The 18844-nt window shown below is 39.8% G+C and overlaps 1 protein-coding gene across 3 annotated transcripts in view; it reads left to right on the forward strand.

Moving 5' to 3' along the window:
- The window catches only part of Khdrbs3 (KH RNA binding domain containing, signal transduction associated 3), a 145211-nt gene that overhangs the window by 3219 nt on the left and 123148 nt on the right, over positions 1-18844 (forward strand). The window lies entirely within an intron of this gene.

Below are 18844 nucleotides of genomic sequence, written 5' to 3' on the forward strand. Positions count from 1 at the left end.
CTGGGGAGGTTAATTAGAAATGAGAGTGGCATTGCATGTTTTATATTGTATTTGCTATTAGGGGATGTTGACTTACGTCTGTAAGTCAGCATCCTCAGACATGTCCTCAGTGTTACGATTTAGTCCAGATCTCTACCATTAAATAAAATTATGCAACTCTGTATTTTTATTTATCTGCTATGATGTATGGAACATATGACTCCTTGCCGGAATATATTTGGTTGATGGTTGGAGGAGGAAGTGGAGGAGAGGACTCAAGTAAAACGGGCATCGTGTGCCTACATGGGTAATGTGTTGATATTGCAGAGTAAATAGTTTTTGAAGCAGTTTTTCATATATTAAGCTTCTTAGCATTACTTAGGTTGTATGTGGGGGATACTGATGTGAAAAGGGATGGTCATTACTTTGACCTACGAGCATTTCTTTATAATGCATAAAACCCAGTGGTTTAACATCTCATTTTGGGGGGATCCTTTCGCACTCTCCCATCTCTTAACTGTCTACAGACCTGTAATGTGAGAGAAGAATGAGAATTGCAGAATTCTCTTTGTATGATGATTGCTGCTGTAGTGTTCGGTTCTCTGCTTCATCCAGACGAGGATGTGGTTATTAGTTTTTAATTGTTTTTCTTCTGGATACAATGGTTCTGTTTTAGGTAAACCGTTTCTCCATTTATAGAGTATATTATGACTCAGTGATTCAGTGTTTGTGAGTTACAATGCAGATGACATTGGTGACATGCTTACATAGGCCCAGCCTGCTTGCTAGGTTTTTGTGCTGGGGCCCAGAGTGGAGAGGCAAAGCTGTTACCATTCCTGGGGGTAGGGGGTGGGGGAGAATGGATGGTTTGGGTTTATAAATATTCACTTTCTTACAGAACACCCTATGTCCTTTGCCTGTCCTTCTGAAATAGGGGTGACTTGATGGTTTAGATTTAGCTGACACAGGAAGGCTACAAACATTTTTGAGACACTTCTCTGTCTGGTCATGTTTATAATCTTAATACTGCTAACAGTCCAAAAATACAAGAGGTTATTTGAGCCAACTTTTCACTTGTAGAAACCAGGACTGACAACTGCAGTAACTTGCCAAGGTGATTGTACTTAGAAAACGTCAGAGCAGAAGTTCAGGCTTTCTTGTTGGTTTTGCCCTGCCTCCCTGACCCTCAGAGGTCTAAGTGGTTAAATTGGTACCTTAATGATGAGGAAGAATGGCAATCCTGGCTTCTTCATGAATATTTTGTTCTTATTTCCCTGGACTGAAAGATAAATGGTGGGTGTTTTTGTACCTCATGTGTCATACTTCTGCTGTTTCCTCTTTTGCTTCCCTTTCTCCACAAATGGTTCTTCTGTCTGATTTCTGGTCTTTGTGACAGAGCTGAAGGCTTCCATAGTGAGATCCTCATCAACCTTTGTTTGGATGTCCATGGAAAATCCAGTCTTAGTGTCTTCAGCTGCTAGCATTCTTCTTGGTGCATCGTAGTGGGAGTTGTGAATTGAATTCCAGTTGTCATTTTCATGGTTGTGTTTGAAATATCATAAAGGTAGATTTTAGATACCACAGTCACTAAAGAGCTTTGCTCCTTACCACCTTATAGTTCCTGATTTAGGATAGGGTGAAGTCTAACAGCTGTGGACATGTTAGTGAAAACAAGCAGAAGAACATGGCAGTGATCTCCAGTGTGGTAGAACCATAGGCTTCCTTCTCCAGGAAGCAACTAGAAGATGTGGTCAGATTTGCTTTGATCCAGAAGTTTATTTATTTTTGTTCTTTCTTGAGGCACTTGTTAGGCCAATTAACTCTTCCTCCTTAAACCCCTAATGAGATTTTGTTATTGTTGTTATTCGATAAACTCCAACTAGAAAATTTTGAAGCCCTTATCACATGCCACATCTTACCTTGAAGGGGTTAATCTGCAAGTTAACCAGCAAGTCCAGATGCTAAACAAACCCAAAGCCAGAGGAACAGTTGATTTGCTGTTGAATGCCAGCTGCATCTTGGATATCAAAAGATCCCTTTGCCTGTTGTCACCAATCCTTATAACTGAAGAATGACTTACGTTTTTTCAAAAGCAGCAAAATAGGGTGTTCCTTAGCATTGTGGATGATGATTACAATAAAAAGCTCCCACACCGAGGGAGGGCCTCTTCTGTGCCAGGTGCTCTCTCTGCACTATTGCTCATCCATGCAGGATCTTGCAAGGCAGCTAGTTTTATCCCTGCCATAGCCTCTTTTTTTTTTTTTTTTTTAAGTGAGGAGTCTTATGGCTCAGAAATGTAAAGTGATTTGCCCAGTCAAGGTGCATAGATTGTAAGCAGTCAGACAGTCAGGCTGTAGTACTTTGGTAGAATACTTTCTAAGAGATTAAAAAGCACATTGCTAAGTGTTGTTTGTTTTTAAATGAGGATTTGTTATAGTAGAGGCCCATAGGAATTTCCATTGGGATTAAACTTTTAAGAGGTCTGTGAAATTGGCTTTAACAAAAAGACATGCCTACTAGTTTTCCTGTGTTCTCTGGCAATATTTTTCCCTCAGTAGGTAGGCAGGGTAAGGATTTTAATTATGTATATATCTCAGTGACCAAAGAGAAAAGTAGGAAAGCATTTGGTATAGAAAGTTTGTAGTGAAATTCTTATTGAGAGTCTGTTTACCTTGAAGGAACCTCTCAGGCACAAGGGTCTTTGCATTTTAATGCTGTCCATCACTTGGTTGATGAATTGATTGAGAATACATCAGAGATTTATAATCAGATGTATAATATATTTAGAAATTCTCCATCCTCTAGAAATAGCTTCACAAAAAAAAGAAAATGAGCATCAGTTCAAGAACGTGGTTCTACAAATAATAATTTTGGCTTCCTGCCAGAGGGAAGTATTTTAAAATATATTTGTCTAGATTCAATAATAATAGCAGCTACCATTTATCAAGAGTCTTTTCTACTTTTACATTCTTTTCCAGCTTTTTCTAGTTTATAATGTTTTATATATAGTATTATTATTATTATTATTATTATTATTATTATTATTATTATTATTATTATGTGTTTTTGGCAGTACTGGAATTTGAAATTAGGCCTCAAGCACACTCTACCATGTGAGTCAAGCCTCAGCCCTTTTTTTTTTGCTTTAGTTTATTCCAGGTAAAATTATGTTTTTTTTTGTTTTTTTGTCTAGAGTTGATCTTAGACTGTGATCTACCTACCAACACATTTCTGCAGAGCTGGGATTATAGACTGGCATACTCACTTATTTTATTAATTGAAATGAGGTCTCTAAGTTAACTTTTTGCCCCAGTTGACAAACCATAATTCTCCTGATATCTGCCTTTCAAGTAGCTGGGATTCCAACTGTATATAAATATACACATATATATGTGTATGTAAATATATAGGTACATACATATAATGTGTATCTACATACATGTATATTTTTTGAATTATATTTTTGTTTTATGTATTTATACAAAGGGATTACTATTCAGCATGTGGTTTTTAAGTACAATGTATGTTGATTTATGTCACCCCTTTTACCCATCTCAACCAGCCCTTTCCTATATATTCCTATATATATATATATATATATTAATTTGCTTAATTCTTCTAACCTTAAAAGAGTAAGTCGTTTTACCTTATTTATTGATAATAGAATTGAGGATAGGAAGGTCAAATGATTTATCTGTGGTCACATGGCTAGTGAGGGTTTAACCAGGATTTGAACCCAGGGCTGCCCAACTGTAAGCCGCTGTGTGCAGACTTGCAGGAGTTCTAGGAGGTAGTAGATACCTTTCACTGTGTCTCACTTTATATGTTTGGCTTTTGGAAGGAATTTTAATTTTTGTTATTTTGTTTTTATTTTTGGTAGGGAGTTTTAATAGCACAGCTCTTCACAGTAATTTTATGGTCTTGAATGGAGATGTGGCGAGCAGGAAAGGCTACATCCTGAAATCAGGATGGACCTGTGTTGGACAGGTAGCATGGGAACTTTCTACCTATGCCAGCATGTGGTGTTTGGTAGATAACAGGAGCCAGGTCATTATGGGAAGTGACAGTTTTTTGTATTCTGCAAATCACCTAATTTCTCAGAGCATTTTTCTTATCAATAAAGTTAATGACCTCATGCCCTCCTTATGAAGTTGGTGTTTTAGATGTAAGTGCAGTGCCTATCACATAATAGGTACTTTATCATCACTTGCTATATTTATAGAATGGCCTGAGACAGAAATGTGAGTGTTGGTTTACCTTCCCAGCCATAGAGCAAATAATAATAGTTTAATACATAAATCATCTAATTGCATTTCTTGGTGTAATTTTCTGATATTAGAATGATTTAGGATTCCAATTCTGGACATACTGACAGAGAAAGTCCATCTTTAGGAGGCTTCTTTTATTCATGTCAAATTAGCAGCAGTTCTGACTGGTTTTTATTAAGCTCAAGGTATAGCACCTAAAGCTTAAATGAACACATGATGTTTCATGAAATTTTACTGCCTGTGTAGACACTCTGCTGCCTGTGAAAAAGCATGATATTTTATTCTGAATTACCAAGTTCTGAGTTTGTATAATTCTTTAACTTTTCATAATTTTTGAGCCAGTCAACCCCTGCTGTTTTAAGGTTAAGTGTTCTGGCACATTATTGGTGTTCTTTCTTGGCATGATGATACGAATTGAATATGTAAGAGAAGCCTTTTGTTATCTGTGTCATAAACCTTACACATGGTGTAGGTTCCCATTGAGACACTGTAATGAGAGAGAAGAGGCCTTTCCTTTTTCTTTCTATTTTCATTGCATTTATACCACTGTGCTCTGATTTTTCTCCACCAGATGGCGGCCCACATAGCTATGACAGCCTCTTCCATTCATAGCAGTAGCTATCCTGAAGTGAAGAAATTGGTTTTGATGGACAAGCATACAGTGCTTTTAATTTTCACATATTGCTTTCCATGTTTCTGATACTTTGTAACTGGCATTTGCAGGAAAACTAGGCCCCTTTTGGTTTTGTAGCCTTGTTTCTTGAGTTCCTAAGTTGGCTGTCAGGATTCTTTTCACACACACTCTGCCTTCGCTTATTCCTGGTGACTACACAGGTCTGTCCCAGTGCTAAACTTATTAAAGGTGGTCAGTTCACTTAGAGGGTTGCTGTGGGCCTCCTCCCCCTCCCCCCCCCAATAATGAAAGTATGGAACTGAAAACTGCTCAAAGAAGCTGTTATAATAGCCTCATTTATGGCTACTGGCACTGTTATTCAGTCTTTTGGAGAGAGAAATTATAGTTCTTTCAGTAATTTGCACTGGAGTGGGTTTATCAAAATCTTTGGTTTGTGTAAAGAAGCAGACACTGGTAACAAAAGACTTGTGAGTAGTATTTCCTCCTGCCTTCTATTGTCTACTGAGACTGGCTAAAGATCTTGTCTGACAGGTAACAAAGCCATGACTATTTTTAGTAATGATTGCTGGGCTGAATTCTGGACATCTGTATTGAGACTTTACAGGACTTCAAAAATTTTACTTTTTTATTCAACTGATAGTTGTGAACTTCTAAATTGACTGAATATTCTACATTAATTGTGTGCTCTAGATGACTTCGCAGAGCTGCTCTGCACATGGTGCTGGTAACACCTTATCTCTTCAGCTCTTGGTGATCCAGCACAACAGAGTAGATTTGCTCCCCTCCCTCCCTCCCTTCCCTCTTTCCTCCTCCTCCTCCTCCTCCCCCTCCTCCTCCTCCTCCTCCTCCTCCTCCTCCTCCTCCTCCCCCTCCCCTCCCCCCTTTTCTTTTTGGTGCTGATCCTGGGCCTAAGTGCTGCCCTTGAACTTTTTTGGTCAAGTCCAGTGCTCTACCACTTTAGCCACAGCTTTACTTCTGGATTTTATTGTTTTTGTTGTTTTGGATGGTTAGTTGGAGATAAGAATCTCACAGGTTTTTCTACCTGGGCTGGCTTTGAATTAAAATCCTTAGATCTAGTCTCCTGAATAGCCAGGATTACAGATGTGAGCCACCAGCACACAGCCCTAATTTTTAATTTTTTTTTTTTTTTTTTTTTTTTGTCGGTCGTGGGGCTTGAACTCTGGGCCTGGGCGCTGTCCCTCAGCTCTTCAGCTCAAGGCGAGCACTCTACCACTTGAGCTACAGCGCCACTTCCGGTTTTCTGGTGGTTTATTGGAGATAGGAGTCTCACGGTCTCTCCTGCCCGGGCTGGCTTTGAACCCCGATCCTCAGATCTCAGCCTCCTGAATAGCTAGGATTACAGGCGTGAGCCACCAGCGCCCGGCCTAATTTTTAATTTTTTAATGAATGATTCCTCTTACTATCTGCACCTCTTCTATCTTTTGCTTTCAGTTTGTTTATACTCAGAGAATTAAAAAGAAGTTAAACACAAAAACCCCACTTATCTTTAGCTTGCCTGTGATGTGCAAGTGGCACTTAAAACTGTGTGGCACCAAAAATCACCTTAGGCTACTTGGTAAGGAAAACAGTTAACACAGTTTTATATCTTGTAACAACTCTGTCTTTCTTTGTGTAGTGATCCTAGCCTCAGTTTTATGTCTGTAAAATGGTGATTAAGAAACAACAAAACCTCAACCAAGCATCTGAACAGGGCACTAGAGCTCATGCCTGTAATCCTAGCTAGTCACGAGGCTGAGATCTGAGGATTAAGATCAAAATCAGCTTGGCAGAAAACTCCGTGAGCCTCTATTTCCTATTAACCAGCAAAATACTAGATTGGAGCCCTGACAGAGTAGTAGAATACCAGCTGTTACTAGAAAAACTGAGGAAGAACATGAGGATTTGAGTTCAAATCCCAGTACTGACAACAACCTTCCCCATATCCCCAGCTCACCACCCCCCCCCCAAAAAAAGAAAAAACCTATAAAACTCCAAACAACAAACTAGGATGATTGGAGAGGTTGAGTACCAGCCTAGCAAGAGTGAGGTCTTGAGTTTAAACAATAGTATCGCAAAAAACGACAAAAATTAACTAAATCTGCTTTGGAGTTTTTGTTGGCTTTAAGAAAGAGAAACCATGACGAGTCAGTGAGATTTCTGGCACACAGAGTACAGAGTAACTGATGTCAGCATCTTATTTTTTTAATTCTGTGATCCAGTAGGGAATAAACATGTCAATAGGACAAGTGGTCCCTGAGCTTTGGTGCTCAAGGCTAATGCTCTACCACTTTGAACCACAAGGCCACTAATGGTTTTCTTCTTCCTATTTCATTGTATTTATACTATTGTGGTCTGATTCATTACAGGTAAGAGTCTCACACTTTTAAGGCCTGTATTTTTTCTTTCTTTCTTTCTTTTTTTTTGGGGGGGTCCAGTCGTGGGGCCTGAACTCTGGGCCTCAGTTCTTCAGCTCAAGGCTAGTGCTCTACTTGAGCCACAGCGCCACTTCCGGATTTTTTCTTATGTGGTGCTGAGGAATCGAACCCAGGGCCTCAAGCATGCAAGGCAAGCACTCTACCACTGAGCCACCTTCCCAGCCCCAGGCCTGTATTTTTTCTTGGCATTAAACTTGTTATTTGGAAATAATGTTAGCCCCAAAAGTTAAAAAGAAAATGCTAAGAACTCCTGCAAACCTGTCTGGATTCATTAGTGCACATTTTGCCATTCATGTCCTAACAATTTCCACAGTTTGTGTGAATGTGCTCTCATGATTCATTGGAAAGAAAGCTGCATGTATTATGTATGTGTATGTATTCTCATGATTTATCAGAGAAAGGCACATGTATTATATAAGTGAGTGAGTGATGTTTCTTGACCTTCTAACTACTGAAATGCCTTGGCCTGCCTTTCCTCTCGCTCAGATAAAATGAAGAAGTTCAGCAGTGATGCAGCACTGTTATCTCTCATCCGTATGCTACTCTGTCAGTTGTTCCATTTTTGGTTTTTGCAGATCCAGTTCAAGGTCACACATTGCCTTTAGTTGGAAAGTCTCCAGGGATTCATTTTGAACAAATTCTGTCTCCCTTGGCCTCTCAGAATAGATACACATTTTACGAAAAGCACAGACCTTTCGTTTGGTAGATTATCCCTCCGCTTCTATTGTCTGTTTCCTTCTGTGCACTGTTTTGGCAGGAGTGCCTGCGAGGGGAGGAGCAGTTCCTGGGTGCATGGTGCCTGGCACTGCTGTCAGTGAGCTTCATCCTGTTGGGATAACTGATCACCTGGGGCAAGTAGAGCTGCCTATCCCCCTTGAAAAGTTACTGCTTTTCTTTATAATCAGTTGGTCCTTTTTTTTTTTTTTTTTTTTGTGGGTCCAGTCGTGGGGCCTGAACTCTGGGCCTGGGCGCTGTCCCTCACCTCTTCAGCTCAAGGCCAGTGCTCTACCACTTGAGCCACAGCGCCACTTCCGGCTTTTTTCTTTTTGCTAATGTGGTGCTGAGGAATCGAACCCAGGGCCTCATGCATGCAAGGCAAGTGCTCTACCACTGAGCCACCTTCCCAGCCCCTCAGTTGGTTCTTTTATAGAGGGATGCTTCAAGACTAAATATTCTGTTCTTTGTTAAACTCTCTTAAATCTTAGCATCCATTAGTGTATCTTGCCTGAAACTTTCCAATTACTATGACACTTATAAAATAGCAGTTTTTCTACCTCATTCACTACTTCCACATTTAATTCTTGGCATTCTTTGAAAAGGGACAGCTCTCTTTCTTCTTCCTCTTCCATTTTCTCTCCCACCTTCCTTCTCATCTAATCTTGTTTATCTTATAAGTTCATAGATTCTTACTTAACCTTGTGGGTGGGTTATAATCATTTACTATCACTGTGTAAACTCATGCTCAAATTGTCCCTGATAGAGGCATTGGGAGCTATTGCCCTGGCTCCTGGGTCTTTTTGACAGGATTGTCCTGTTCAGTTGAGTACAGGTTCTCTGTGTCCCTCAGTTCCTACTTCAAGGATAGAGTGAAAATATTTGGAAAAAGATCTTTATTGAATATGCATAGACTATTTTTGCTACCTAAATAGTATATTGTAACAAATGGTATTAGGTATTAGCAGGAAGTTTCTTCCTTTCTGTCTGCAGAATTGAAGATACTGTTTATGGGTCTGTGCCTGGATCTGGGGAGACACAGCATTCCTTCACTCAGTCTGTTGATTATTATTATTATTTTTTATTTTTTTTGTCAGTCATGGGGCTTGAACTGTGGGCCTGGGTGCTGTCCCTCACCTCTTCAGCTCAAGGCTAGTGCTCTACCGCTTGAGCCACAGCACCACTTCTGGTTTTCTGGTGGTTTATTGTAGATAAGAATCTCATGGACTTTCCTTCCCAGGCTGGCTTTGAACTGTGGTCCTCAGATCTCAGCCTTCTGAGTATCTAGGATTACAGGTGTGAGCCACTGGCAGCCAGCTTTGGTTTGTTGATTTTTAAAATGAATTTTACTTATTTTATTTTATTGTAAGGAAATTGTTCCTCAGTGTCTTATCTATCTCCGACTGACACTCGGGGAAAGGTGATAGTGCCTATCAATTAGTGTATTACCAGTTCAGAACAAATGGAAATCATGTCCTTTGTTTTATGACAGGGTCTTGATATGTAATCCAGGCTGACCTTGAATTCAGTATCCTTCTGTTGCAGCCTTCCAAGTGCTGGGATCACTCCCAGCTTCTTCCCTATATTTATACAGTACACAATAATTTAGAAGAGCAAGAAGAAAGATACAAAAAATATATACAACACTTGCTTGATGGTACTTGTATTACTCTGTGGTAGCTTCCTCTTCCACAGCTGGTTTGGGGCCCATGGCTACCTTTCCAGTCCAGCATCTGGTGAATGGCCATGGGGCTCTGTGTGAATACTCAAAGCTATTGTCCTCATTTCCTCCTCCATCGGGCCCGGCACAGACCTATAGACACAGACTCCACTCATTTACGTTCTTCTTGAAATAGTTACTGAGAAACATGTATATGCATTCTTGGCCCCACATTCTTGGTAGAACACCTGTATTCTGGTAAAGGATTCATACCGAACATTCATATCAAACTGCCAACAAGTTGCTCTTAAGGTGGAAGAGGTGCTTCACTCTACTATTTTGGCTTCAGACTTTTGGACCCTGAAGAAATCACTATTTAGCCTTCTGGGGAAAGCCTAAGGTGTTTGGTGCCCCACGGCCTCCCCAAGGTTCAAGGACAGCTTAGTGCATGCTTAGGAAGGAACAGGGCTGGCTCAGTGCTGTGACCCAGCTCGATAATACTTTATTCCTGCTTATAGAGTTTTGACCTCGGTAGGGAAGCAGCCAAATTAAAAGACATCTATATTGCAGTGTAAATGCTGTAATAAAGACAGCACAGGGCACCATGGAACTGCTTAGAAGCAGTACATTATCCCAATCAGGGGAGGGAAGAGGGACTCTGAAGTGGGCACAGACACATCCTTGTGTACTGCCCTGAGTGGAAACTGGGAAGGAGGCTCACCTCTTGGAACCCTTTCCTCATGTCAGCCATGGCCTCTGAAAGCTACAGGACCCTTATTTGGCAGCAAATGGGAACTGTGCTCCCTCTGTATTCCCAGTACCTCGCATGGACCCCTCCTCCTCTTCTCCACCTTGGCTGTACCTCTCTGGATGATAGAGCTTTTTTGGCTCTGTGAGACGCTCTCAGGAGAACACAGTGCCGTACAGGCAGGGAGGCTGACCCATTCCCCTTGCCTCTCTGTTCTTGCTTAGCATCACAGTTCAGCCTGCACAGGGTGGCCATTTCATGAACACTTATTGTTAAATAGACAGCAGTCTTGGTGTCTATGTTTTGGATTTGGTAGTGAATTCATTCTTCCAGTATAGGTTGAGGAAGAGTTTAAGGGTTTGCTTTTAATTTTACTTTTCATTTGCTGATTTGTTGTTTCTCATATGAGTGTGTCAGGCCCATGGACTCAGGCAGTATGGTGGGAGCTTGTGGTCTGGAACTCAGATCTTGTGGGAAGATCCCTTTTTGCTACTTATAAGTGGTTGTACCTGGGCACATGCCTTTACCTGGAATCAAGCACCAGTATATAGTTTACTTACTTGCATTAGTTCAGTAAGAAGTGATTTTCTTTAAAGATCTTGACAAGAAATACATTATAGAATAGATATACCATTGCATTGTAGCTGTATATAGAGTGGAAACAACCCCTTTTTTCTTTTTCCAATTTTAAGATTCAGATGCTCTTGGAGACTCATTTAAAATGAGATGAAAAACCTAGGAGAGAAAGCTTATTGGCTCTCCTTGCTGCTGTAACGAATTTGTGACAAATTTAGTATCTTTATTGTCTTACCAATTTGAAGATTAGAAGTTCCAAATGGTTTCCACTGCTGAGTTCCTTTCCAGAGGAACAAGGGGAGAATCTATTCCTTTACTTACTGGTTTCTGGAAGCTGCTCCAGTGTGGTGAGCTTATGGCCCTCCTCCTCTGTCTACAGAGCAGTCACATTAGACTTCCATCTTTGTTCCAATCCTCTGTGCTGGTTTCCTCTGCCATTTGTAAAGTCCTCCTGATAATACTGAGCTACTTGTGTAACTCTGGATAATCTCTCCATTTTAAGACAGATACTGAGCAGACTTCTGTTTGCATGTCAACTCGCTTGCTACACAGCTTGGTTCTGAAATGAGGAGGCAGACATCTCTTGTCTGTCAGAGAGGGCTGGACAGGGCCCCAGGAAATTGATGTTTATTGAATGCCCAGTGTGTATCTTCAGCCTAGTTTTAGAGATTTTCGTGTACTGTGGTATTATCGCAAATTATATACATCAAGGGTTCAAGACATTAACTACTTGTCGCTGTGAAATAATTACTACTAATAGTGAGCTATTATTACTTATTGAGTTCTTGCTAAGCATTGGATTTAACAAGGATATTTAGAGACTGTACTTTTCCCATTCAGTACAATCTTCTTAGATGAATGATAAAAATTCCCTCTTCCAGGCAAGAAAGCAGTCTTCTCCTGGAAGTTGTGACTGGTCTGTTACATGGCTGTCTCCTAACTGAATACTATGAAGCAGGATGCAGTCTGACTCTCAATCCCATATTCTCTTTAAAAATACAGTGAAGTAAGAGGAAAGGAATTACAGAACTAATTTCTCTTGCCTCTTATGCACTAATAAGGTTTGGATAATATTCAGAATACTGTTGGAATATTTGTCAGAGTATTTGGTATCACATTAAAGTTAACATATAGTTAACTGACTTTGTAACTTTTCTCCTTTTTTTCCTCTATCATTTTACTTTTTATTCACTGATAGATCACACCAACCTTAATATGTGTGAATAATTATTGTCTGTTCTAATCCTGCAGTCTTCTAATAGACTATAATAGTGAAGTGAAAATCAGTGTCTTTAATTTAAGATCTGATTTGGAAATGTTTCAACTCAACTTAAATGTTTTCTTGTCAAGGTCACATTTCTTCCCTACCTTTGGTGTGTGAGGACATGGTACGTTTTTGTGTAGTACAAAGTCATGTGGTATCCAGGGCCTTTGCACTTGTGGCACACCTCTCCCGCCTATCCTGTTCTGTGCTGGGTTCTGAGTGTGTTGTACCATCTGAAGGTCATAGCAGTCTCCTTCAAGTACTATTCCTGTGCCTTGAGTACACAGGGAACCTGGATGACTTTCTCCAGATTACTACTATAATGATCCAGCCAGACTTCCACTTGTGTTCTTTAGTTTGAAAGCTCTGCAGGGTCCCACATTAGTTGAGTAAATAAAATATAAAAATGGAATAAGGGCAGAAAAGTAAATGACATCTAAAGATGACAGTAGACTAGGAAATGTTGAAAGGCAGTGTTCATATACCAGTTTTATTATATCAGCAATTGATAAGTGGTGTTCAAGTGAGAAAAATCATTTTAGACCATAGTAGTAAGTGATAACAGGGAGTATTGTTGTTATTTGATTTCCAGATAGATTGTTCTGGGATGTTTCATAATCAGAAATCAGGTATGTAGTAGTGACAGTGGTAGCTACTGTTTATTGCAGTACAATTCTCAATTCTATTTTCCAGAGTCCTTTAGATACCTATCTTTGCAGGAGCCTTGCACAGTTAGGTAGTTATCCCCCCTTATTTCACAGACAATAAGACTGAGCCCAAGAAAATGCCAGGCTTTCAAGTTTACTAATATATAACAAAGTCAGATAAACACTAAGCTGTTGTTTTTTTTTTTTTTTACTTCAAGACCTGTGTCCTTTTTGTTATGCCATGAAATGTACATATTATTCACTGATTTTTGCTTTAGTCCACCATGTTCTACATTGCTACTTGATATAATTACATTAAACATGGGAAATATAGAGAAGTAAACAAAAGTCACTGATATAGTAATTATAAACAGAACAAAGAAAGCTCATAGAATACAGGTATATGCATTTTATAATAGAACTAAAATGTTCTTGACTTAGAGTGATCCTGCAAAGCTCAATGGCTTGGCAGAAGATAAGTCTTAAGTGAGTGCATTAAATACTGAGCAGTGCTTTGGGCTGTTCTTGTGTTTTTTCCTTGTGCTGATTCATGTTGGGGCATTTATTTTATTCCCTTTTACCTAACATTTTCAGACATCAATTCTTCTTCCCCTTTGCTTCCTCTCTAACTGCTCCCCATAAAAAAGAGAGGTGAGCTGGGTGCAGGTGGTTCACCTTTGTAATCCTAGTTACTCAAGAGGCTGAGATCTGAAGATCGTAGGTTGAAGCTAGCCTGGGCAGGAAAGTCCTTGAGTCTCTTATTTTGAGTTAGCTACCAAGAAGATGTAAGTGAAGCTGTGGCTTAAGTGGAAGGGTGCTAGCTTTGAGCAAAAAACCCTCAGAGACAGCACTCAGTCCCTCAATTCAAATCACAAGTTGGTACAGCCCCAAAAAGAAAGGGGAAAATGGTTAGATTTTCTCTTAAAAAGTGTTGTATTTACTAATTAAGTACTCTATCTGGCCCACACTTGACAGTTGCTATTTAGGGATTCTTGTTTCCCATTAAACATATGGCATGGTGGTCAGACCTTTCTGCAGATATTTTCCTCTTGAGCCAATAATTACCATAGTTGTGTTATTGTGCAGCCTCAAACCCAAAGCAAGATGGATAGTGGCAAGTGAAGGCAATTGCTGCCATCAGTGTGTTCGTTGTGGTTTGCAGATGCCCATGCTGCTTTGTAACTACTGCAGCCTTTGGATTGTGGAGTAAGGGGTTGGTATGGTGGCAGTTTGGGGAAGTAGAGGGCATTTTCTTCACTTTGAATCTTCGAACCTTATTTGTCTTTTGAACTAAATAGTGAAAAGATGTGAATGAAATTCAGACTCTGAATCCACATGGTTCTTTTTTTTTTTTTTTTTTAATGAATGCACCCTGATAGGAAGGCATCCTGCTTTGAGCAGTTTGTGCCATCTCCCCAGCTTTTCTCCTGCTCATAGGTTGCCCCTGAGAAAGATGAGCTTGTTCTTCCCAGTCCCCAAGACTTCCCAGGATTTGCTCTCAGGACCAGCTCATTCTACTGGTCCCCCCTCTGCCCCCCAGTCCATGCAACTGTTTCTGGGCCTGCCAGAACACCTGTAATAAAAACACTAAAGTGTATTTTAGTGTATAATACACAATTCCAGTTTGTTTTGATGTAGGATGACTGTGAATGCCTACTATTTTTGGAAAACAGTGTTGCATAGTGAGTAAGAATGAGACTTAGGTTTTTTTTTTTATCAGTTACCCCCATATATTAGTTGTGTGTCCTGGGGCAAAAACTTTATCCTCTCTAAATTTCTTCCATTGGGGTAAAATTAACCACTTCACAGTCTTCACTATAGTCTAAAAAAAAGTATCTGGTTTATTATATTTTTAGTTATAGAGTGATTTTTAATGAAATAAAAATATTCTTTAAATGTCAGAAATGAAAAAATATGCACAATGAATTAATGCACCATGATGTTCTTTTGTCTTAATTTTGTTTATTTATTCTATGTCTTTGGTTATACCAAGGCGTTGCCATTCAACAGTGTAGTGGATGAATACAGTGCATCTTGATCACTGTTGCCTCTTTTAGCATTCTCACCCAGCCCTTCCGCACTTGTCTTAATTTTAGGTTCTGTATCCAATTTGTTTTGCCTGATAATGAAGCAGTTTGTGTATACAGTGCAAGTTGATGTGTGTCATCCCTTCAACATCTTCACCCCCCTTCGACCCACCCTTTCCCTTATATTTCTCACTTCTGTGTACAATGAATTCTTGTCTGTATTCTTTCCCCCTCCCCACTTCATTCTTCTATCCCTTTTCTTAACTTTGTAGGATATGTATTAACTTTTTGACTGCATTTTCTCTTCTTCATTCATCTACTCCTCTCCCCTTGGTGCCCCCTGACCACTTTCAAGTACCCCTTTCCTCGGGTTTATTTTGTTGACCTTTGACCTAGCCTTTTTAAAGCATTACACTGAGATCTCCCTTGATTCTACCATATTTCACTTAATACATTTGTGTACACTTGTGTATTTCCCAAAGTATTTACTTATATATTTATTAACAGATTATAGTTTCTACATATGAGAAAAAAATGTAAACTTTATCTCCTTTGGCCTGATTTCACTTAACTCAAAAACAAGGAATTTTTTTTTTAATCTTGTTGTTATTGATTGTTACCGATAGATAGCATGCTTCTTTGGTGGTCACAGATTTAGTCTATCTCTTTTTGTTGCTGAAAATGTGAAATTCAGTCTTTTTTTTTTTTTTTTGCCTTTCCTCACTGTTTTGGGATTATTTCCCCCTTACTGAAGGCTTATCACTTACGCTGTGGTACTGCTTTTTTCTGCCTCCTTTCCCCCAAATGTACTGCTGTGTCTTAAAAAGTCTGGGTTTTATACGTGTGTCTCTGTCTGCTTTCCTGCTTCTCTCTTATTTTTATTATAGAGGCAGATTCACAGAAAGATACAGTATCTGAAATTCATATTTTATCTCCTTAGAAAATTGTGAACTATTATTTTTGAGCCATTGATATATACTTATGAGTAGGATTCTTTAGATTAAAAGGAAACCTAGCGGGCACTGGTGGTTCACACATGTATATTTAGTCTTAGTGTAGTGAATTATAATTTTTTTTTTTTTTTTTGGTTGTGGGGCTTGAACTCTGGGCCTGAGCGCTGTCCCTAAGCTCTTCAGCTCAAATCAAGCACTCTACCACTTGAGCCACAGTACCACTTCCATTTTTTTTTTCCTGGTGATTTATTGGAGATAAGAGTTTCACAGATTTTCATGCCCAGCTGGTTTTGAACCGTGATCCTCAGATCTCAACCTCCTGAGTAGCTAGGATTACAGGTGTGAGCCACCAGTGCCTGGCTACAAATTATTTTCAAATGTCAATACAACTTACTTTCTTAGGGTATTCCACACTTTGTGATAATTAGTGCATTATCTAGCTATTGTTAAGTTCCATTTGCTGATTTTGTTTAGGATATTTTCATCCACGTTCATAGGAATAGTGGAGAACTTGAATGTAAAATTCTTGTCTGATTTTGGTCTTAGGCTAATCAGATGTTATTCTTTTCCTCTCTGTTTTGAAATAATTTCTATAGAATTGGCACTTTTGTCTGCCTTTCTGGTTGAAATCACCAGTGAAACCATTTGGGCGTGGGGTTTTTAAAGAAATTCTAAAATTATGAATTCAGGTACCTATTAAAGACAGAGGTTGATCCATCCCATCTTTTTCTTCTTGAGTGGTCTTACAGTTTGTATCTCTTAAGGAAGTTGCCTATCACCCGAATTACCACATTGATTGATGATACTCTTCTGGGATGGTAGGTTGGTTAATACTGAAGCAAGTGACTGCCCTGGCAATTCCTTAATTAAATCCACATACCCTGATAGATACTTTATCTGTTCTCACTTGGAGTCTCCCCTGTGGCAGTTAGAAGGCAGCTGGAGCTGCACTCAGCTAAAGGTCTTCCTGGGCTGGATGCCCACCTGGCTCATGCCCACAGTTCTACATGATATTGGCTGGCAGAAACTGGAAATTCAGTGGGAACTACAGCTGTTGGCCCGCTAGCTATCCATAGCCTCATCTTGGCTTGTGCTTCCTGGCACCACAGGGACAGGTTTCCAGAGGGACTTTCTAAGGAAGGAACATTGCCACAGGCTTTAGGCAGGCTGGAAATACTGCTTCTGAGCTAGACTAGAAAGTCCCAGGTAGTACCACTCTGTTGCCTTTTGTAATACAGCTTGCCCCTTGACATTAAATTGCCATAGCATGATTATAACTTCCTTCCTTTACATTGGAAGGAAAGTGAGTCTGTAAGCTCTCAATGATGCATATGCCAGGAATTTCCACAGGTCAGGTAAGTAGGTTTAGAAGATTCTGAAAAGGACCACAGCAGCTCTCCTTGTGGATGTCTTTTTTTTTTTTTGGTGGTCATGGGGTTTGAAGTTTGGGCTTGGGCGCTGTCCCTGCACGCTTCAGTTCAAGGCGAGTGCTCTACTGCTTGAGCCACAGCGCCACTTCTGGTTTTCTAGTGGTTTATTGAAGATAAGAGTCTTATAGACTTTCCTGCCCAGGCTGGCTTTGAACCGTGATCCTCAGATCTCAGCCTCCTGAGTAGCTAGGATTACAGGCATGAGCAACCATTGCCTGGCTACATGCCTGTTTTTAATGGCTGTTCTGAAGATTTATGTATGAATTCAGCCTTTATTACCTCTTAATACAACATTTCTTGTGGCCTGTTAATAATAAGAAATGATATACCTAACAACTGTTCTCAGACAAAGAACAGTGAGTTTTAGGACAACTTGGAGGGTTATTAGGGCAAATGAAATAATACAGGAGAATGTGTAAATGTGTGTGTGTGTGTGTGTGTGTGTGTGTGTGTGTGTATATCTAAAATAAGAGTCATTTATTAATATCCAACATATGTCCAACACTCTGCTTAGCAGGTGCTCTGTATGCACTAAACTTGTTTGATAATGATGAGAAGTTAATAGTATCTTCTCCCTCGCCTTTCTGTTTTAAAGCTTCCACTCCCTTCTGCTGGGGACTGAACTTGGGCTATACTGTGTAGACCGGAGCATTCTAGTAAAGTACATTACCACTGAGCTAGATCTCCAGTCCGATTCCTCCCTTTTTAAAAAATGAATGTGGTAAAAGCAAACGAGCATGTTGCTTACCTGAGATCATAAAGCTAGAAATTGTACATCTTTTTTTTTTGTTATTTCCTCTCACTTTTTAGAAATACTTTATTCTAATAATTGTTTTACTATCAGATGGCTCACATGTGATATAGCTTAGGAAGCACTCTTATCTGTTGGCACCAAACCACCATGATTTAGTGGTGATTGAGCATGATTGTAACTTCCCTCCTTTATACTTGTGAACTTAGGTTTATGGTTTGATTTTTTTGTTTTGTTTTGTTTTTTTTGGTCGGTCGTGGGGCTTGAACTCTGGGCCTGAGCACTGTCCCTCAGCTCTTCAGCTCAAGGCTAGTGCTCTACCACTTGAACTACAGCGCCGCTTCCTATCGTTTGATTCTTATACCCCATTTTATTTAAGAGTATTGCATGGCTGGGCACCAGTGGCTGTAATACTAGCTACTCAGGAGGCTGAGGTCTGAGGATTGCTGCTGCAAGTCAGCCCGGGCAGGAAAGTCTGAGAGACGAGACTCTTTTTTTTTTAATTGTGAAAATACTGTACAGAGGGGTTACAATTACATGGGCAAAGTAATGAGTACATTTCTTACCAAGCATTGTTGCTTCCTCCTTTGTTTCCCCTTCCCATCCCCCCACCTTGCCAAAGTTGTAAAGTTTGTTTTCTGACATAATGTCTTGTACATCTCATTGTTGCAATGGGTGCATCTGTGTCCCTATTTAAACAATTTGTTTTTTCCCTTACCCTCCACAAATTATACCAACATGTGTGTGTGTGTGTGTGT

The sequence above is a fragment of the Dipodomys merriami genome, unplaced genomic scaffold, assembly GCF_024711535.1.
Source record: "Dipodomys merriami isolate MVZ:Mamm:240054 unplaced genomic scaffold, mDipMer1.0.p SCAF_4, whole genome shotgun sequence".
Taxonomy (NCBI): Eukaryota; Metazoa; Chordata; class Mammalia; order Rodentia; family Heteromyidae; genus Dipodomys; species Dipodomys merriami.